General features: G+C 36.0%; 1 protein-coding gene and 1 long non-coding RNA gene across 3 annotated transcripts in view; one reads left to right on the forward strand and one right to left on the reverse strand.

The window, feature by feature from the left end:
• The window catches only part of pebp4 (phosphatidylethanolamine binding protein 4), a 167368-nt gene that overhangs the window by 100419 nt on the left and 43849 nt on the right, over positions 1–23100 (forward strand). The window lies entirely within an intron of this gene.
• LOC147835830 (uncharacterized) overlaps positions 1–23100 on the reverse strand; it is a 121551-nt gene that overhangs the window by 17060 nt on the left and 81391 nt on the right. The window contains exon 5 of one of the 2 annotated variants that reach the window (XR_015498500.1): positions 12745–13735. The exons of the other annotated variant lie outside the window; for it this stretch is intronic. This is a non-coding gene — a long non-coding RNA (uncharacterized LOC147835830). Of the gene's footprint in view, positions 1–12744; positions 13736–23100 lie in introns of those variants that run through there. 2 annotated transcript variants of the gene reach the window in all.

The raw sequence follows: 23100 nt of genomic DNA on the forward strand, positions 1-23100 counted from the left end.
GTTTGTTTGTTTATTTGTTTTATTAGTGTTTTCCCCCTCGGGGTAGTTTATTTAGCATTTTATTTTATTTTTATTATTTAATAAAATCCTATTTACTCTGCGCTTGGGTCCTTGCTCCTTTTTACCTCACCGAACATGACATAACCATTCTTGGGTGGCTTGCCAATGTAGATGACTCTAATACATAAAATAATTAAGCTGACCAAAGTTCTTACAGGGAGAAGACTTTATTGAAGACAATGAATAGGGCAGTTTCTCAGCAGTGAGGTTAACTCGTCAGTCTTCCAGTAACTTAAACCAAAGTACTAGCTGTGAGACACTACTTTATAACAAAGGATATAACCTCCCCTGGAGATTACCCAAATGGTTTAGTTGGTTCACACCTTTTCAGATGCAGATATTTGTTTGCATATGAAACAAGTCATACAATCTATCAGGTCCAATCCCAATTCTACCTCTTAGACCTTTCCTTTTAGGGCTTACTCACACTATGCTATCTGAATCGGGCTCAGGCACGGTTCATTTGGCCGGCCCTGTTCCGGTTGGAAGAGGTGTGCCTGAGCGCGGTTCACTTGGGTTTTGGTGTGGTACGCTTGAAGTGTGAGTGCAAAAATGAGTCGGAAAAGTCCGAAACTGAAAGCGAGACGTGACTGACTGTTAGATATGGATTAATTAATCATTCTTACTGTTCAATGAACGCAAACTGTCAGAGTTTATTAAAGACGCAAACCCCTCACTGCACCACAGCTGCACCTTCAGCAAACCTCCCCATTCCTGCAGCACGAGGACTTTATGATTGTTTATGAGCGTCAAACATGGCTGATCTGTTTGGGGAAATATTTGACTGCGTGTAACTGCATATCAAACCACTAAAGCGATATAACTAAAGAAATCGCCACTGTGCTGAGCGAGATCGCTTACTGAACAGTGCATTATCGATGACGTAAGCGTGCCCAGACCAGAATGTAAAGTGAGTGCGGCCCAATTCAAGGCAACTATACTTAGTGTAAGTACGCCCTAAGTTTGATTTACACTTCTGCAATGAGTGATCGGTATGACCCACGCCACCTGCCATGCATGTAGTCATGCATTCATACTTCTGCATGCTGTTTGTGTTGCTCTGCAATAACACTTCTGAAATGCTAGGTGGCTGTAGGTTTTTATGTTCTGTGTCGAGTTTCTCCGTGGGTGTTTTGTCTTTTTCTGAATGCTACCTTAATGTACAAGTAGCTAAAATTTGCTCATTCTGAGGAGAGCACCGGCGGACGTGCAACAACTTTTAATCATAAGGTAAACAAAAGTTTCAATCTGGAGCTCCTTTACAGACTTGACACTTGTAAACACTTGCTCCAACGGGCTTGCAGCTATTTTCAATGAAAAGGTACTAAGCTCTGCCCGAAAAGTCGCTAAATGTTGCTAGATTACATCATACATCCATTTCCATATTACTGACGACATCACGTCCAACTGTTTCTTTAACAGCCTATGGTTAATAAAGGGGTATTTATATTGGCACAATGCTTTATGCATTCATGTCAATTGAACTAAATTTGAATACAGTATATTAGTATAGATGTGCAGAGAATTTGCAGAAATCTCTCAGACATAATAAACTCAGAGAAGTTCCAAAACTGTCACTAAAATATCTGATTGTGAACTAGAAAAAATAAATGGTCAAATTAATTTATTACATTTTAAACAAAGGAGAAGCAGATCAGTTTGACTACAAGGTAAATGCCTCACACTCCTGGTGCTAAATCATTTGCCGTTGGTACGCAGAGGGGGGATCTGCTCTCAGGCTGCAGGTGGGAGAGGCAGCTGTATGAGGACTGGGCCGATGTAAGTGCTCTGAGATGGCGGAAGGGCAGAAGGCATCACCCACAGCTCATGAAGACTAGGAACAGTACAGTATAGACACATAAGAGTCTAAAAAAATCGCCACACTTTCAGAAATAATGGTACGGGAGCTGTCACTGGGGCAGTACCTTTTTCAAGGATAAATATTTGTACCCAACTAGTTCACAGAGGTACCTAAAAGGTGCATATTAGTAGCCAAATGTTCCTAAAAAGTACCTTTGAGGTACTATGATGAACCCTTCAGGTACTTTTGTAAAGGTACTGCCCCAGTGACAACTTCTGTGCCTTTATTTTTGAGAGTGCAGTAACACCAAAAAAAAGTCGGTACATTTGTCGCTAGTCGCTTTTTTGAAAATTTGTCACTAAATATAACCGCAAATTCGCTAGGCTGGCAACACTGGTCCCATGGCTCTCAGCATTGTCCACACTCCACATCGACTAATCACAGAGCTTGCCCTACAGAGCATTTTGTTTGAGGTGCACATCAGCGTTAGTGTCAGCCACAGCGAGGAGTATGCACCCGTACGAAGGCTTCGCTAGACTGCATGCAAATGTTGACGCAGAAGTGTAAATCAGCTTTTACCCCTTTACTTGAATGCGCAAAATGAGGGGTAGGGGTGTCCCAATTCACTTTAGCTTGAAGGTGTAGCTTTTCCCTCCATAATAAATGAATTGTGCCTCAGAAGACCAAACGTAATGAACGCACAGTGGCTTTTGAGATTTTTCTGGAGGTAATAATAATATAATAATAATAATAATACCAAACCACTGTGATGACAGACTTTGGCTGAGACATTTTTGAAAGACCAAAACAATTTTTCATATGTTTTACAATGTGCTCAAAACACTCTGTTTTGTCTATTAATGCCATCCCATTGGCCATTTTTATTTGTTATTTATTTTTAATTATTCAGTAAATTTGTTTCCATTGAAGTTAATGCACATTTTATTCCTTTTTCGGATAAAAAGTTTACTCTGTTGTGTGCATAGGCTTTTAACTGTGCTCAACATACGAGTCCACCCCTCACAAATCTCTCATTTAAATGTTATATTTTCTATATGAAGCTTTTATATGCAATGCTATATTTTGCATATACATTAGATTAGTCAGTAGTGAAGCCACGTTTTCGAGCACAAATCTGGAGCTAATCTAACAAATAAACTGATGATACAGTACAAAAATGAATACAGCCAAATTTATATGAAAAGGAAAAATATTAAAGTAAACATTTAAAAGTAAAAAAAATATAATATATTTAATATATAATATAAATTATAAATTAAATATAATATATATATTTAATGAATATATCTGTTTAATAAATCTGTTTTGATCAAATGCAATAAAATATATGACCTATATTCACTGAGAAATGAATAAAATATTCATTTTTAAAATGAGGTATACACATTTTTGCTGAGCACTGTTAATGCACTTTTAAAATGTTTGCGCATCTTAGCGTTTCCATTTATGTGAAACTCAAAAATACTCATAAAAATAGGTGGATGGAAGTGAATCATAAGACCTGATATATCCTGTCATTGTACCGTACTGTATGTGTGGAGCAGGTGTGGGTTGAATCTCGCTGCCTACCTAGCATAGATAGAGGAAGTACACTTGATCTATGACATGAGAGAAGAGAGCTGTGCTTGCTACATTCAAATATCTTTGTTTCTGAGCTATACTTCTTTAAAATTCATGTTATTGTATGTTAGTTTTTTCCCCGCAAATAAGAGCCACTCCTAGTTCAATGGTTTTTGGGCGAATGAAACCTCGACTCAGATCTGAACTGCTGGCGGTTCATTTCAGAGTTCATCGCTCTTGTTTACGCTGACGGCTAGAACTCTGAAAAGTCAGACAATAAGAAATGTAAGCATTTTAAGTGAGTTGAGAGGGTAAGAAGTGTTTATGTTTTTAAATAAATCAAAGGGGTCCTCGTGTTTGGTTAAACACTCTGAATATAGACATAACACGGCCTTGTGAATCACGCTTGAACCAAAACACTGAACGCTTGTTTTATATTGTGAATAACCGGATGCATTTGTGAATGTAGTTTTCACACTACAGAGATCTTTTCCCCTTTGTTTCTCAATTAAAGAGATAGTTCACTCAAAAATGAAAGAGTATTCACTCAACCGCAAGTGGTTGCAAACCTTTATGAGTTTCTTTCTTGTTAAACACAAAACGATATTTTGAGAAATGCCTAAAACTTGACTTCCATAGTGGGAAAAACAAATGCTAAGAAAGTCAATGGTTACAGGTTTCCAACATTATTCAGAATATCTTTTGTGTTTAACAGAAGAAAGAAGCTTAGAGTTAATGGTTTTTTTTTTAAGTACAAAGTAACACAATAAATGCATTGAATCAAGTAGTGAAGTTTCACAAACTAAATTCGAGAGGAGCTCATGGTATGATTGATTGCAGCTGGTCTTTCATCTGTAATAATTTTTAAGCCAATCAGATTATTCCACACTCACTATAAATAGCCCGTCTAACATTACTCCCTTATCTTCGTTTTTTGAAGAATCCCTCCATCCACCCCATCTCCCCCTTTCCTCCTTTATCAGGAGGAGCTTTCGAGAACTACCTGATCTCGGACCACCTTACATGCTCATTGACCAGATAGGAGCCCTGGGCTCAATTATCTCCGTGCTCAAGGTTGGATGGATGGATGGGCGGATGGATGGATGGATGGATGGGCGGATGGATGGATGGATGGATGGATGGATGGATGGGCAGATGGATGGATGGATGGATGGTGCTTAGGCTGCAGCTTTCCACAAGACATTTTGCCATATGAGAAATGGTTGTGTCAACTGAGCCAGGTTTGTCCCGAAGTTTTTTTTCTTCTTCCCTTCTCTTTCGCCATTAATGAAGTTTTTTTTTTTGTTTTTTTTCTCGCCACTATTGCCACTGGCTTGCATCGTTCGGGACTTGTAGAGCTGCGCATCGATGGATTACTCTTCGGTGTTTGGACTCGCAGCAGTATAAACTAGTTGTATAAAACTACAGTTTTTAAATCTACACCACACACAAAAAACACGTTTTATTTGATGAACTATGAATTCGAATAATACTGAAGTATTTTCTACTGCGTTTCTCATTGCTTCATTCAGAACGGCAACAATTAGTCAAGCAACTGGCGTTTCTTTTTCTCCTGTTGCACACATATCCATGAAGACAGTATATATTTATATACAGTACACGTCTCAATCTCTCTCCTTCCCTCTGTCTCACCGCTTCGGTATAGATTTCTCACAGCTGATGAAATTAAAAAGACAGCACATTGTGTGTGGTGTTGCCCATGGCGACGAATTTAGCCTGCGAGTTCACGATACGGGGTTCAGAGGGGAGATCCTTTGGGGAGGATTAAATCGCTCCCCTTTTCTGTCTTCCCTGCAGCCCAAATTCTCTCTCTTTTTTTCTCTCTCTTCTGCTTGTCCCACAGTTAGAAACACAAACAGCTCGCAGCTCCAGATCACGAGGATGTTACTCCTTTAAAAATAGTGTTGTTGGTTAGCAGGTAAGAATAACACAGCAAGTCAAAGGTTAAGAGAGGCGTTATGCAGCTCGCAACGATAACGCTACGCCTTCCCAGGAGATTCACTTCAGTGCTGAGAAAAACACAGTTTTTAGAGGAATAAACAGGATAAAAGCAATACAGAGAGGTGGTTACCGCTGTTTACTGTTACGTATTATTTGATGCCTTATTGTTTGAGTTAATACAAGTTGCACTTGTCAGACATCTGAATGATGGACATTTTTGTGCGTAACCTTTGTAGTGCACACCTTTCGCATCAACGCACGCAACTACACACAACACTACAGAGTCATGAAAAACATGTTCTGCACAGCTAAGCAATTTTACTATATACAGCAGGGGAAATAAGTATTGAACATGTCACCATTTTTCTCAGAAAACTTATTTCTAAAGGTGCTGTTGACTTGATATTTTCAGCGGATGTGGGTAACAACTAAATAAATCCATATGTGTGGAGAAAACAAATCTAATTAGTTTACAAATGAAGTTATGAGTAATAAAATGACACAGGGAAAGAGTCTTGAACACATGAAGAAAGCAAGGTGTGGAAAGGCAGTGAAAGCCCAGACAGCAGCTGAAATCTCTCAGTAGTTCTTTAGTATCTGCCCTTTCTCAGTGTAAATGAATATTCGATGCTTCAGTACAACATCTACATCAGCAGGATGATGAAGATAACACCAGGGTGGACATTTTAGCAAGACAATGATCCAAAACACAGCCAAGGAGACTCTCAGATGCTTTTAGAGAAAGAAAATAAAGCTGTAAAATGGCCCAGCCAATCACCTGACCTGAATCCGATAGAAAATACAAAATAAAACTATCAAATATTAAATAAAAAAATATCAAATATTTTTACACTCTGTTGAAATCTGTAAGAAATTCTAATATAAGAGGCATCTTTAAGCTGCAGCACCAAAAAAGCCTTTATATAAAGTATTAAATATTAGTTCAAGACTTTCTTCTCGTGTCATTGCATTTTTATTACTCATAACTCATTTTTTTTTTTTTTTCAGATTTTGTTGTTTTGTTTTATTTCTTTGTTTGTGTTGTTTGGGGTTTTACCAAAATCTGGTTTAATTCCATGTCAACAGCTTCGCTAGAAATATTTTTTTCCCAGGAAAAAACATAACATGTCCAATACTTATTTTCCCCAACTGTATATACCTAGTTTTCAAGATCACAGTATGTCACTCTTTCCTTTGTGATTTTCTGTGCTATACCTTTAAGAAGATTATAAATATGTTGTTACTTAAAATACTACTAATACTACTGATAACAATATATTAAATAATTATTTTTATAAGGTTTATAAGGCAAAGTATATGAGAAAAACACATTTCAACACATTAAATAAAGGTATAAAGCACAAATAATTAATATGGGTGACTCTAGAAAAGTCATTTCCTAGATAAACTTTTATTTTTTCGAAAAACGAAACCTTTAAGGAAACAGTTTTGAACAATAACGTAAATTATAGCAAATTTATCTCTTAAAATTATTTTTGCTAGTGTATTAGGGATATTGTGTCTTGAGGATATTAACCTTACTCCCACTAAGCATGTGACTTGCTATACCTTTAAGAAGGTTTTAAATAACTTGTTACTTAAACATTTGGTAACACTTTATTTTAAGTCACAATTCACGCTAATACCTACTGACTCTGTGCCTAATATTTAGATGTTAACTGTATATTCATAGCTATAAAGTAAGATCTTACTTGAAATATCGAATCCTACCCAAAATCTTTAAATAAAGTGTTACTACTAAAAAAATACTACTACTACCACTACTGATAATAATAATAATAATAATAATAATAATAATAATAAATACATATTAAATAATTATGTATTTTTGTAGAGATGAGGTATACAGATGCAATTTAAAGCAACTAAATAAATGTACAAAGCACAAATCATTTATTTATGGGTGATTCTAGAATTGCAGCATTTTGTTTTCTAGATAAACGTTATTTTATTTTTCAAAAACAAAAATTTTAATGCAAGCGCTTACGAATACGAACATAAATTATAGCAAGCTATATCTAAAAAATAATGTTTGTATATGTTAGGGATAATGTGCCTTGAAAATATTAACTTGACCCCCACTATGCATGTAACTTGTTTCAAGTGATCTCACTTCCACTGGCGGGAAACTCTGAAAGGCATTGAGAGGCCTTTGTCAGTGGAGAATTGTCAGTATTCAATAAATTTGCTCAAACTCTTTCGGATACACCATTAGTAGATTAATTATGTCAAGTCCGTTGTTGTTATTATAATGTAGTGAATTTCCTATTCAATTTTGACGTAGCCATGTGCTGGTTTGAGGTTAGCATCTTAAGCTAAAACATTAAAAATGTCAACGGTGTTTTTGTCAACGGTGTTTTTGTCAATTACTGTCTCAATTACCAGCGATCCAATCCTTAAAGATCGCTGGTAAACGCACATTTCAATAACGAACTACAAATCCGCCATTTTGGACTACAAGTACCAGTCATGCAATGCTCACACACACCTGTTCTGACTTCTGTGCTGAGTTTTGTTATACTGTTTGTGAATGTCACGACATGTTTTCATTTGTCTTGCCTTTCCGTGTTTGACCCTTGCTTTTTGTTTGTTTATTAACGTTGTATGCTTCCTGCCTTTTGACTCGGATTGGATTGCCCGTATATATCTGTTTGCTCCTGATTGTGACCGCTGCTTGCCTGACTATTCTCGATAAATGAATTGAATTTGGATCCGCAATTCGTTTTGTCAGCACCCCATGTCACATTAGAGATCCTATGCATTTAATTGATGGTAAATATATCACAGTTGTAAAATACGACGGCTCTTTTACATTTTTAGCTACATTTTGTTCCAGATCCAAGTCTGTCAAACTTCTCCCTTGCTTTTGATGAAGCTTTAAACCCCCCCTCGATATAATATGCAGGTAACTTTCTCATTCATTGCATAAAACATGTAATACAGCGTGGCACTCGCACTTCTGTATGTTTTCATTGTACAATTTCCATGAAAAAAAGGGGGAATTAATGAAGAAACATTTTGCCCCTGTAATTACCGTCAAAACAATTATGTACTTAGTTTTCTTCCAACAAATGCATTCAGCGGCATTGTTTTGCCGCAGTGAGCCGAGCGGCTGCAAGACTAAAAACCTTTCATTCCCGCAAAGGCCGTTTTCTGGTCACCGTCAATAAAAGCATAAAAGCATTCATTTCCCACGTTCGTCAAATTAACAGCATACTCCATCTCCCAGAGGGCCGCGGGGTTCGTTAACCTCTCCGTGAAGTGCTCCTGGTTCCCCAGCAGTTTCTATAACCTCTGAGCTGCTTCTATCTCAATTATAATACAAGAATTAAACAGCCACTGCGGTGATTCATTGAGTAGTGCCTCTTTACAGAGAGAGAGACATTGCGTGTAAAACCCAGAGTCGATCCAATTTACTCTCTAGATTGGTGTGTTTTGAAAGACTGCGCTGTTGAACGGTTGAAGTGAGATATCCTAATATCATTTGAAGTTCTGGATGAACCGTATTACATCAAACTCCTCGTGTTAGACATGCTAATTTTAGGGTAACTTTCTGCTGCGGTTTACCTACATCTCCACGGTTAATTTAATATCTAATTAAAGTATTCATTGTCTCTCGTGCTCAAAGTTCAGGAGTAAAGAGAGGTTGTGGCCGTGTTTCCTGAAGTCATGTGAACTCAACCTCCCACAAAACTTCACTCTAAATGTCCTTTGAAGCTTCTTAAGTGACCTTGAGCTAATTAAGGATTATTACATGCCTGTTGAGTCCTCATAATAGCTTTTAACAGTCATTTAATTGCTATTCATTTTTAATTGGCTGGACCTGACCACCAAATAGCCTTTTTTCTCTCTCTTTTCAACCTCATCCTCCCCCACATGTAGAACGACAGAGGCTCAAGAAATGCCATTTTCCCAACTTTACTCTGGGTATAGAGCAGAGAAGATATCAACAAAAGTTTTGGCACATCTTCCTTGGACTCTATTGACATCCCAATCTTAATCCATGAGGTTTAACATGAAGTTCGTCAACACTTTGCAGCTATAATTACCAGCGATCTAATCCTTAAATATCGCTGGTAAACACACAGTTTGCTAACGAACTACAAATCCGCAATTTTGTACTACAAGTACCAGTCATGCAATGCTCACACACACCTGTTCTGACTTCTGTGCTGAGTCTTGTTATACTGTTTATGAACATTACGACACGTTTTCCTTTGCCTTGCCTTCCCGTGTTCGACCCTTGCTTTTTGTTTGTTTATTAACGTTGTATGCTTCCTGCCTTTTGATCATCTGCCTGTTTATCGATCTTGACTCTGGATTGCCCGTATACATCTGTTTGCTCCTGATTGTGACCATTGCTTGCCTGACCATTCTCAATAAACCTGAATTTGGATCCTCTTTTCAACCTCATCCTCACCCACATGTAGAATGACAGAGGCTCAAGAAATGCCCTTTTCCCAACTTTACTCTGGGTATAGCGCAGACAAGATATCGACAAAAAGTTCTGGCACGTCTTCCTTGGACTTTATTGACATCCCAATCTTAATCCGTGAGATTTAACATGAATTTTGCATTTTGCAGTTATAACTTTAACTATTCTGGGAAGGCTTTCCACAAATGTTATAAGTCTTCATTTTAATTCATCCCAAAGGTGTTCGATTGGGTTGAGGTCAGGACTCTTTGCAGGCCATTCTAGTTCCTCCATACAAATCTATGTCTTTGTGAACCTTGCTTTATGTAGTCATGTTGGAACAGGAAATGTCTTGATATAATGAAGCATTTCTCTGGAACCAAGTGGCCAACTAAACAACAACCCCACACAATATTCTCCCCCTACAAGTATCTACACTTGTCACAGTGCTATCAGGGAAGTACTCGTGTACTCGTCCATTAGATAGGCAGACAGAGAAGTGTGATTGGTAACTGCAGAGAACACACCTCCATGTATTACACCACTGCATCTGATGTTTTGCATTAGTGTTTTAAGAGTTTTTATGACGCTCTCCACACACTTCTTTAGCTCATCTCAAGGCAACATTGGATTCAAGGCATCTTAGCAACATTGGAGCTCCTAAAAGCCACCAATTCTTACACAAATGTTTGCAGAAGCTATCTGCATGCCTACATGCTTTATACATCTGTGGTCATGGAAGTAATTGAACAGCTGAATTTAATCCTTACAGCGATCTAATCCTTACAGTTTGCTGGTAAACACACACTTCGCTAACAGACTACAAATCCGCCATTTTGGACTACAAGAACCATGCACCGCTCACACACACCTGTTCCGACTTCTGTGCTGAGTCTTGTTATACTATTATCTGCATGCCTACATGCTTTATACATCTGTAGTCATGGAAATGATTGAACTGCTGAATTCAATGATTTATAGGGGTATCCCAAAACCTATGGCCTTGTAGTGTGTATTGTACTGGACACATTTGGTTCAGTGTGTTAGTTTATATACAACCCTAATCAAACACACCTAATCAATCTAATCAGTGTCTTACTACTGTAGGTCTAGTTGAAACTTCCTAACAGGTGTGTTGAGGCAAGTTGGAGCTAAAGGCTGTTTCTCATGTCAACGGTGTTATTGTCAACTCTGTTACTGTCACAATCACCAGCGATCTAATCCTTACAGTTCGCTGGTAAACACACACTTCGCTAACAGACTACAAATCTGCAATTTTGGACTACAAGAACCAATCATGCACCGTTCACACACACCTGTTCCGACTTCTGTGCTGAGTCTTGTTATACTATTATCTGCATGCCTACATGCTTTATACATCTGTAGTCATGGAAATGATTGAACTGCTGAATTCAATGATTTAGAGGGGTATCCCAAAACCTATGGCCTTATAGCATGTATTGTATTGAAACATTTGGTTTATATCCAACCCTAATCAAACACACCTAATCAATCTAATCAGGGTCTTACTACTGTAGGTCTAGTTGAAACTTCCTAACAGGTGTGTTGAGGCAAGTTGGAGCTAAAGGCTGTTTTTCATGTCAACGGTGTTATTGTCAACTCTGTTACTGTCACAATCACCAGCGATCTAATCCTTACAGTTCGCTGGTAAACACACACTTCGCTAACAGACTACAAATCGGCAATTTTGGACTACAAGAACCAATCATGCACCGTTCACACACACCTGTTCCGACTTCTGTGCTGAGTCTTGTTATACTATTATCTGCATGCCTACATGCTTTATACATCTGTAGTCATGGAAATGATTGAACTGCTGAATTCAATGATTTAGAGGGGTATCCCAAAACCTATGGCCTTATGGCCTTTATTGTATTGAAACATTTGGTTTATATCCAACCCTAATCAAACACACCTAATCAATCTAATCAGTGTCTTACTACTGTAGGTCTAGTTGAAACTTCCTAACAAGTGTGTCAAGGCAAGTTGGAGTTAAAGGCTTTCTCAATTCCAAGAACACTGAGAATGGACTCACGTTCGGGTGGAGACCGGTCTTGCCAATTTACCTCGGTAGAACAAACTCAGGAGACCGTGAGAACAAACAGCGCATCCTGTGAGAAATGAGATGCTGCGTTCTTCCCTAGTTTTTGGCATTCATACGTTTTTAACAGAGTTAATTAAACCTTACAGCATTCATAAAACGATTAGTTGTTTTTCTTCTTTTTAATATGCATAAAACTTTACAAATATACATGGCACAATACAAATAAAACCGATTTTAATACGAATTCCAGCAAATAAATGCGTTTATGCCTTCATTAGTATTTGCATGGTCATGTTACTTTTTTTGCGGTCTTGAGTTTTGGAACTGAACTTTGGCAGTTGATGATGATGTTATACGAGAACACGAGGGTGCAAGAACACTGAAGAACGCATACTGAGAAACAGCCAAAGTCTGCAGAGACACCGGCCCTCAAGAAACAAGTTTGCTGACCCCTGACCTGAATGATTTAGATGATTTTGTGAGCTATTATATAATGATTAAACAGTAATACATGTCTTATATGTTTTTCAGTAGAAACAGGTCGTGTCTGAGCTCAATTTAGAGCTTCACGGAAAAGGCCGTAAATACTTATGTACTTAGGTTTTTTTTTTTTTGATAAGTTTGCAACAATTTAAAAAAAATCTTTTTTTACATTGTAATTATGGGGTATTGTGTGTAGAATTTTGAGGAAATTAATTAATTTAATCCAATTTGGAATAAGGCTGTAACATAAAAAAAAAATGTGGAAAAAGTGAATCGCTGTAAATACTTTACAGATGCACTGTACATAATTCTTTAAGCTACTTCTGTTGGTATAAAGTCCCTTTAGCAAAAAGGGTTAAGTACAAGACGACATTTATTCCCAATGGCATTTTTAAAATAAACTAACAAAATAAAGTTATATATATTTTAAATAAAGTAATAATAATAAAAAATTTTAGCAAAGTAACCAAAAAAATAAGGTCAAGAATGTTGGTGTGATTCTGGAGTCAGATCCGAGTTTCAGTATTTAGGTCAAAGCAGTAAGTAAAGCAGCATAGTCATCTCAAAAACATTGCAAGAATTAGATGCTTTGTTTCCAGTGAGGACTTAGAGAAACTTGTTCATGCTTTTATCAGCAGCAGGATGGATTACTGTAATGGACTTCTCACTGGCCTACCCCAAAAAAAACAGTCAGACAGTTGCAGCTCATCCAGAGCGCTGCTGCCAGGATTCTGACCAGAACCAGAGTGAATTGGTTTCGGCTATTACGCCCAGATGTGCTCCAACATTAGGCACATTCAAATCAAGACTTAAAACACTTCTGTTTAGCTGTGCCTTTACTGAATGAGCCCTGTGCTATGGATAGATGATAGTTTATTGAAATGCATTTTCAGATCATATTAGTGTGATTCAGCAGCGTTTCTTAGGAACATCCCGATTTAAACACCTTCTCCACCAATCAGAGCTCATGTGCCTCCTGTTAGTCAGCAAACGCTTATCACTGTCACTCTTAGCTTTACTGTATCGCTCTTCTCATCTGTGCAGGTATGACTCACATACACACACACACACACACACACTGGGTTTTCCCTGCTGCCTAGAGGATGAAATGCCAGCGTTCCTGTCTGAGAAGGACAGTGTGGGTTCGGTGTGTGTGTGTGTTTGTTTGCTGATGAAGCCGGGGGTGTACTGGAGTGGGCAGTAGCCGTTCGTGTTCCAGGATTCCCTCCAAATATGAGTCAGGCAGGCAGGCAGTCGCCCCCTGCTCAGCCCACTCTCCGCAGGGTTACCTAGGGAACTCGGACCGGGGGCTTCCCTCATCAGCAACATTTCTCTCTTTCTCTGCCTCCTGGAGCAATAAAACAATTCATGGAAAACAGAGAAGGACAAGACAGAACAAGAAGGGGGCGGCTTACAGTAGATGACTATTACAAAAGTGCAGATATATCTTTTTTGCTATGTAAGATCTATAAGGAGAGCAGAAGGGATGGTAAAATCAAGGCTGTTAGGTTATCACATTAGATTAAATAGTGTATCTATTTATGTTTATCAAAACAGTTTAGCTCAACATAAAACTTTTAATATCTTCCTAATTGTATTTACAGCATCAAAATCTGCCATACCTATTTTTTAACAAAATGCAACAAGTTGACTTCACTTAAAGTGAGTATTAACTTTGTATCGACTTTATGCATTAGCATAATGCATTTTATTATTTAATATTGATTATATAAGGCAATGCAAGTTTTTTTTTTCTATAGCACATTTCATACACAGTGGTAATTCAAAGTGCTTTACATAAACAGGAACAAAATAAAACAAAAACAATAAAAATTTATTAAAAACTGTTTAAAATGTCTTTAAACAGGTTTTAAAAGAATAAAAAAGAAAATATATATATATATATATATATATATTTTTTTTTTTTTCTGTTGAAGTCAAAACTATTAGCACCCCCCCCAGTATATTTCCCCCCCAATTTCTGTTTAAATAATAGAAGATTTTTTTCAACACATTTCTAAACATAATAGTTTTAATAACTCGTTTATAATAACTGTTTTATTTTACCTTTGCCATGATGACAGCACATAATATTTCTTAGATTAATTAGGCAAGTTACTGTAATTAGACAAGTCATTGTATAACAGTGTTTTATTCTGTAGACAATAAAAAATGCTTAAGGGGGCTAATAATAGTGACCTTAAAATAGAAAAAAAATTAAATAAAAACTGCTTTTATTATAGCCGAAATAATAAAACAAATAAAACTTTACCCAAAAGAAAAAATATTATAGGAAATGCTGTGAAAAGAAAAACCTTGCTCGGTTATAATTTGCGAAAAAAATAATAACAGGAGGGCTAATAATTGTGACTTCAATTGTGTATAGTTATCAGCTATATAAGTTAATAACCAGTAGAGCGCTGTGTATGTAAGGATCAAGGCTGGTGAGGCCCCTAATTAGCATTTATTGAATTTTCACAGTTCTAATCCTCCCCCACCTCATTGGCCGGCTTTGCCACTAATTTTCATTGTTCTCATTGCCCGTAAAAGAGCCTGAGCAGATCCTGCCACCTTCACTTATAGTTAATGTTTTGGTATTTAGATTGAACTTAATCTTGCTCAAATGAGTCACGGGTGATCGTTTCCTTTAGCTGAAGGACCTGTTCACTTATTAACAAGACCCGTTCAAGCTTAACCTACAAGTAAAGTGTGTGGGTTTTAGGAAGTGTCAAACAGTGTTCTTACTTAAAGAGCTCACGTCATGAAATGGACTGTTTGCATTACCAAACTCATCTTATTAGCCACACTAATTGACTTTTTTTTCTGGCCACTATTAGCACTTTAAATGACTTGTTTGAGTTAATTTAGCTGGGGAGTCAGTGGAGCAGAGATTTCCAAAGTCATAATATCACAATATATATTTTTAGCATGGATATCGCAATGTGTGTGTGTCCGAAAAAGTCACATCACAGGATATATGCAATGTTGAGCTGGCATTATAGTCGATTAACAATTGAAAATGTATGAACTTGGTGGAAAAATTGCATGTACACTCACCGGCCACTATATTAGGTACACCTGTCCAACTGCTGGTTAACACAAATTTCTAATCAGCCAACCACATGGAAGCAACTCAATGCATTTAGGCATGTAGACATGGTCAAGACGATCTGCTGCAGTTCAAACCGAGCATCAGAATGGGAAAGAAAGGTGATTTAAGGTGACTTTAAACGTGGCATGGTTGTTGGTGCCAGATGGGCTGGTCTGAGTATTTCAGAAACTGCTGATTTACTGGGATTTTCACGCACAACCATCGTTGGGGTTTACAGAGAATGGTCTGAAAAAGAAACAATATCCAGTGAGTGGCAGTTTGACCTTGTTGATTCCAGAGGTCAGAGGAGAATGGTCAGACTGGTTCCAGCTGATAGAAAGGCAACAGTAACTCAAATAAGCAGTCGTTACAACCTCTGAACACACAACACGTCCAGCCTTGAAGCGGATGGGCTACAGCAGCAGAAGACCACACCGGGTGCCACTACTGTCAACAGGAAACTGAGGCTACAATCCACACAAGCTCACTAAAACTGGACAATAGACAATTGTCTTTTATCAATGGTTCAGGCTGCTGCTGGTGGTAAAATGGTGTGGGGGATATTTTCTTGACACACTTTGGAACCATTAGTACCAAATCAGCATCGTGTCAATACCACAGCCTACCTGAGTATTGTTGCTTAAGGAAAATGTATTTTTGTATTTTTAAATAAATAAATGAATGAATAAAAATAAATAAATGTGTATGTATTAATTACTAATTATTAATGAGTTAATGATTTATTAATAAATAAATAAATTAAATAAATATTTTTTTTATTATTATTAGTATATTTATTTATATAAATGTGGTTCCTTCATCGAAAAATTCTGTGGAAAGTGTTTTTAAATAAATAAGTAAATAAAAATTAATTAATTAATTAATTAATATAAATAAATGTGTATGTATTTTTAATAAATAAATTGATTCAAAATGTTAAGTATTAGTATATGTATGAATATAAATGCTGTTCCTTTATCAATTGCTTTTGTATTTTTATATTTTAAATAAAATAAATAAATGAATGTATAAATAAAAATAAATGTGTGTATTTTAACAAACAAATAAATATTTTTTAATTCTAAGTATTTACTAATATAAATGCTGTTTCTTTAGTAAAAACATTGTAAGAAAAATATATTTGTGTTTTAAATAAATAAATAAATAAATATGTATGTATTTTAATAAATAAATAATATTTTTAATTACTAGTATATTTAATTATATAAATGCTGTTTCTTTATCAAACAAATTATAAGGAAAATGTATTATATATTTAAATAATTCAATACAAATAAATAAATACATAAATAAATATGTATTTTTAATAAATAAATAATCTTTTTCAATTAGTATATTCAGTAATTATAATGCTATTCCATATCCCCCCAAAAAATTTGAGGAAAATGTTTATTTTTTATTTGTAATAATATATATATATATATATATATATATATATATATATATATATATATATATATATATATATATATATATATATATACGTATATATATATGTATATATGTGTGTGTATATATATATATATATATATATATATATATATATATATATATATATATATGTATTAATTATTAGTATATTTAATAGCGCAAATGCTGCTCCTTTATCAAAAATTTTAAAGGATTTTAAAAAATATATTTTTAAATAAATAAATAAAAATAGATAAATGTGTATTTATTTTTTTTTAAATAAATACATAAAATCTTGCATGTGGTTACTCTCAGAACTAATTTCATAATTCCTCTTAAAGACATTAGCCAAAAATATATATTTTTAAATTTTTTTAAAAGCTTTTAAGAGCAGATTATTTAGTTATTTTTTTCTTTTTATTTGAAGCCTTTAACATTTGACATCCATCGTAGGAAAAAAAAATTCTGTGGAAAGTTTACTGGTTTAGATCAAGTCAAGGATGTGTAAATGATGACAGAATTCTTGCCTGAACTATCCCTTTAAGATTAAATACATTTATTGCCGCAATATTCATAATGTGAAATTTCTAGACAGGAAAAGTCTTGAATTGCTCGTCGTGAATTTTTTTGCTCTGCAGCTGAATAGGACGTGCTAAATAAACGTGCTCTAATGGATTTAGGAGTTGTAATTTATTAGGCCAGTGAGGTGAGTAATGAGGTAATGAATATCGCTATGGTAACTGTTGCAGTTTGGGTATGGGAGGTCAGTGGGTCGGGTTTCGAGTGGATTAAGACACCGGGTGAGTTAATTTAGAGACGCGGAGAGTTAGTGGAGCATAAGATCACAGCGAACAGTATCACAGTGCGCGCCCGGGCCCAAAAACACCACTCATTTCAATTACTGCTGCGAAAATCACTCCGGGTTCAGCCGCAGTTTAATACAAGCGCTTTGAAAATGTAATGATTTTAAAGCATGCTGACTTTTTTTTTTTTTTTGAAGGCATCATGTCGGAATGGTTGCTTTGCCAAGATAACATCTTTTAACAAAAGCCAACATAATCCCCTAATAAACCCAACAAAAAACCAAATGTAAGCTATTTAGCAGCACAACACCGCCATGCCTCTAACCTTTTTAAATACATGCCAAAAAAGCATATTCAAACTGGGATTATGTCATTTAATCACATGACCTACATCTAAGAGTGACTCTACAACACAAAACCCAAACGCTAAATCCCGATGAATGGGAGAGAATGGAGCAGATTAAATATTGAGAAGAAAAAAAAAAGAGATAAGATGTCAGAGGCACGAGTGAGGAAGAGGAAGGGATACATTTGGAGAAAGAGAGAGAGGAGGGGGGAGGGACGAGCTGATGGTGAAGGTCCAGTATCAGAAATAGAGCTGTGAACACCATCTGCCATTCTCTCTCTCTCTCCGTCTCTCTCTCTCCGTCTGTTACGCTGTTGCCCCAGCAGGACCTCTTCTCTCAAAGAACTGAACAGGAGACTCGCTGTTCTCGGGTGAATCGCACACAAAACCTGTCAAGAACATGTCCGGCTCACATTTCGCCCAAAACTAAATTATGTTTTGCTGAATAAAATTGAAGCCCATTTTTGTGACCAACTAAAAGATTTTGCATACTGGATGAGACTTATGGCACTGTAAAAATCCATTAGCCGACTTGACTTAAAGAAAAAAATGGAAATTTACACACTGAAAAAAAAAAAAGATTCATTGGATAAAATGTTTTTAAGGTGAGTGATCGTAAACAATTTCTATGGTTTAAATGTACAAGTTTAGATTTGTCCTCCTGTCTGGTTTTGAACTATATGGCACATAGGAATAGGACGTTTGTTTGGATATAAATCAAACTTTTATCACACTTTGTTATTATTGTTCATTTATTTGTTTGTTGGAAATTAGAACTGAATTTAGAAATAGTTTTGAAACAAATCTTTGCGTTTAACAAACTTAAATATGTAGGCTAAAGGATGTCTTCAGTGGAGTGCGTACAACACTGTTTCCTTATCCATCAAAGTAAAGGAGTAAAGTAAAGAGTAAAGTAAAGAGGCCGACTAGAGCTGTACGATTCTGGCTAAAATGAGAATCGCAGATTTTTTTTTTTGCTTAAAATAAAGATCACGATTTTCTCACGATTCTGTAGATGTAAAATAATGGTATGGTAAAAACAAACATATGGCACAACATCGATAATAATATTATGTGTAGGTCTACTGGTTTCTATAAATAATTCTATTCTACTTATAATAATTCTGATGTTGAATTATTATGTTTAAGATAAATGCTTGCAATCTGTCATATTAGACAATTTATTCACTGGTAAAATCAGACATTTGCCATTATCAGATTATATTCAACGATATATAGGCTAGAGTAGTTATACTGACATTGTAAAGATTTAATTTCATGCACAACTGTAGGTTCGCTTTGAAAGAAAAAACATCAAATGCTTGTCGTAATCATAACTCTAAAATGCGATATGATCATTTAAATGAAGTGCACACTTTCGGTTTCATTTTGACTGCTAAGTGCTTGTTCATACTTCGCGCGCGGCTCCCAAACGATCACTCTGTGCCACAAACTGAATATTATTTACAACTGTATTACCTGTTACACGCTACATATGCAGGTTCTGTTCACTAAAGTAGACGCGCGCACGTCTATCATTAAGCACCCTCTCTTTGATAACAGCTCACGGTCAGCAGCTCATGTCACATGTGATTTCCCGATCGCGAAAACATCATTGTTAAGAAAAAAATAAAATTTTTAGGTGATTTATACCTTATAAATACAGTATGTGACTCATTCAACATCATTTGGAGGTGTCAATGTCACTGAGCAATGTATGTGAAACAATGAAAAGACTCGTGCAGCCGCCTTTTCTTCTCTCCTGAACTTGAAAATATGATTTGCAGAATCGTAGAAATGCTGGATTAAGATCGTCTAGGGGGTCGAATCGAGATCGCGATCTTTTAACGATTAAATGTGCAGCTCTAAAGCCGACTGTAGGAGACTCATTCTTTATCCTTGCGCTGCAGTTGGTCTGTTTAACTGTTTTCTCGCTAGTACAGCATTCAGTTACAAAATCCGCCATGTAAATAGCAAATGCGCCATGACACGACCCGACTGACTCTTAAAGGGAATGGGAGATGGCACTCTGATTGTTTTAATGCACGTTATGCTCGAAACACACCCATAACTAGGCACCACATGGAATCTGCATGCACAGAAATGCTTAGATTTTTAGCCCATCATGGAGTCTATTAATTCACTTGTGTACATGTGTGTAAATTTATATTTCTTCAGTTTTTTAAATTATTTTCAGTAATATTATTAACTAATATGAAAGTGCTCATTTGATTTATTTACCATACAGTTTGTAAAGTCATATTTTCTTATTTTTTTTTATATTTCTAGCGCATGCGCTAGTTGCTCTATCGCGGTCTGATTATGTTTCAATCAAGGTTTATATGCATCAAATACAAAACATCTGTGCCAAACATCTCAACTGACAAACATATTAACAATAATACAACAGTATAGCAGAATTACATGTATGCATTGGCATGTTACAGCCCTAATGAGTATGATTATGTGAAACTCCATATAGATACATATTGCAATGATTTCGGGTACTTAGTGATGCACGCACACATATATGCACAATCCTAAAATGCTCTGCTGATTTGGACTCTATAATACCTGTTTTATAACTTTAAACTATCAACAACCACCACTGAGCTATATTCTATCGTTCATCACGCTCCATGGTGGATTTTGGCATAGTCTGTTTCACATGAGATGGCAAGGGTGAGTGGAAGAAACCAAGTCGCGGGGGGAATATTTTCTACAGAAATAATTTATGATTTCTTATATGGCCCGGTACCAATTGTTCCGCGGACCGGCCCGGTGGTTAGGGACCACTGTTTTACTATACAAGCATTGACAAATCCAGCTAATGAATGATAGTTAATTTGACTAATTACCCAATTACTGGTGTGACGATCCAGCAGACAGACAGGTGCTACACCGATCAGAAAGCACTCAATCCTGGAACATTTCCAGGAGACAACAGCTGTTTAAGAGCACATGACTTACAGTTACAGAGCGTTTCTCTGCACCGTTTCTACATTTAGGAGTTAATTTTGTAGATAATTTGCTTGTTCTTTTCCTCGTTCAATTAGCAGTTAATAAGCAATTAATAAGTTTCCTCATTACAGGTATTTCAGTACTAATTGGATTCTATTGTATTGTATTGTATGCTAACAGTGTTAATTGACCATGTATTTCTGCATACATTTTTGCAACCTAAAATTGCTGATACAGTATGCGATTGGCTGATTAGAATAGGTTGAACATTAGTGCCCAATAAGGTGGCCAGTAAGTGTATTTACATATATATAAATTCCTTCCCAATATATCACTGTATAAAGTATTACATGAAGGCTTATAAAGCAAGACACAGTGTTTGGTGACGTTTAAATCTGAAAAAAGCAATAATATGACAACTTGAAAGCGCAGTTGAAACTTTGAAATATATGCAGTATTTGGATTCTTTACTTGCTCCAGGGCCATTTATATCAAAGTTGAACACCATATTGGTGTTTTGTAACATGGTTTTTCATGAGGTGGGTTGTTAGCCCAACGCTCAACCCCCAACCTGGAGGACCAGGACATACACATTACACACATGCACTACGGACAATTTAGCTTACCCAATTCACCTACAGCACATGTCTTTGGACTGTAGGGGAAACAGACGCAAACACTGGGAAAACATGCAAACTCCACATAGAAATGCCAACTTACCTAGCCGAGGCTCGAACCAGCGACCTTCTCGCTGTGAGGTGACAGTGCTACCCACTGCGCCTCCATGTCGCCCAGCATTATTTGTATTACTTCAACTTAATTCCTTCATGTTTTCCCAACACAAATTGATTGTGTGGAACCCAGCGTAGTTGTCATCTACTGTTGTTTTTTTGAACTTGATAAATACATTCAATCTGAATTTAATTTTGAGGCAGTATGTGTAATCAAGTACACAATGAAGGAAAAGGAGATTAAAACCGAATACTGGTCAACTTTACTGTTACTGGAAGTTTATTAAAGATGAAAAACTGGTCATTTAGAGGCTCCAGCTTGCTGAGGATGAAGCATAACATCTCTCCAAAGCCCCTTGAGATCTGGTGGATTCTCTGCCTTGCGTTTTAGAGCACCATCTTGTGAGTTTAAACGCACTGTAAGACCTGCTGTAGATCTCGGTGCCAAAAATGTTGAATCACAGTTTAACAAGCACTTATACTCAATTCACAGATAGTATTGATCTGAACAAACATTTTAAATACCTGCACAACCCTAACAACGCTTTGAACCTAAATATAAACATTATTCATTCATTCATTCATTCATTCATTCATTCACTCTCTCCATAAACTCTAACTAATACAATTAATAACTAAAAACACACCAACCACCCACAATCCTAACAACACTTTGAACCAAAATATAATTAATTAATTAATTCATTCATTCATTCATTCATTCATTCATTCATTCATTCTCTAAAAACTCAATGGCTAATAAAATAATAACTAAAACACACCAACCACCCACAATCCTAACAATGCTTTAAACCTAAATATAATTAATTATTTCATTCATTCATTCATTCATTTATTCATTCATTCTCTCCATAAACTCTTTGGCTAATAAAATGCATAACTAAAACATACCAATCACCCAAAACTCTAACAATGCTTCAAACCTAAATATAAATCGTTCATTCATTCATTCATTCATTCATTCATTCATTCATTCATTCATTCATTCACTCATTCATTCATTCATTCAATCATTCATTCATTCATTTATTGATTTTACCATAAACTCCATGGCTAATACAATAATAACTAAAAACATACCAACTGCCCACAACCGTAACAATGCTTCTAACCTAAATATTCATTCATTCATTCATTCATTCATTCATTCATTCATTCATTCGTTCATTCATTCATTCACTCATTCATTCATTCAATCATTCATTCATTCATTTATTGATTTTACCATAAACTCCATGGCTAATACAATAATAACTAAAAACATACCAACTGCCCACAACCATAACAATGCTTCTAACCTAAATATTCATTCATTCATTCATTCATTCA

The sequence above is a fragment of the Danio rerio genome, chromosome 8 (assembly GCF_052040795.2).
Source record: "Danio rerio strain M-AB ecotype USA chromosome 8, GRCz13ab, whole genome shotgun sequence".
Lineage (NCBI taxonomy): Eukaryota > Metazoa > Chordata > Actinopteri > Cypriniformes > Danionidae > Danio > Danio rerio.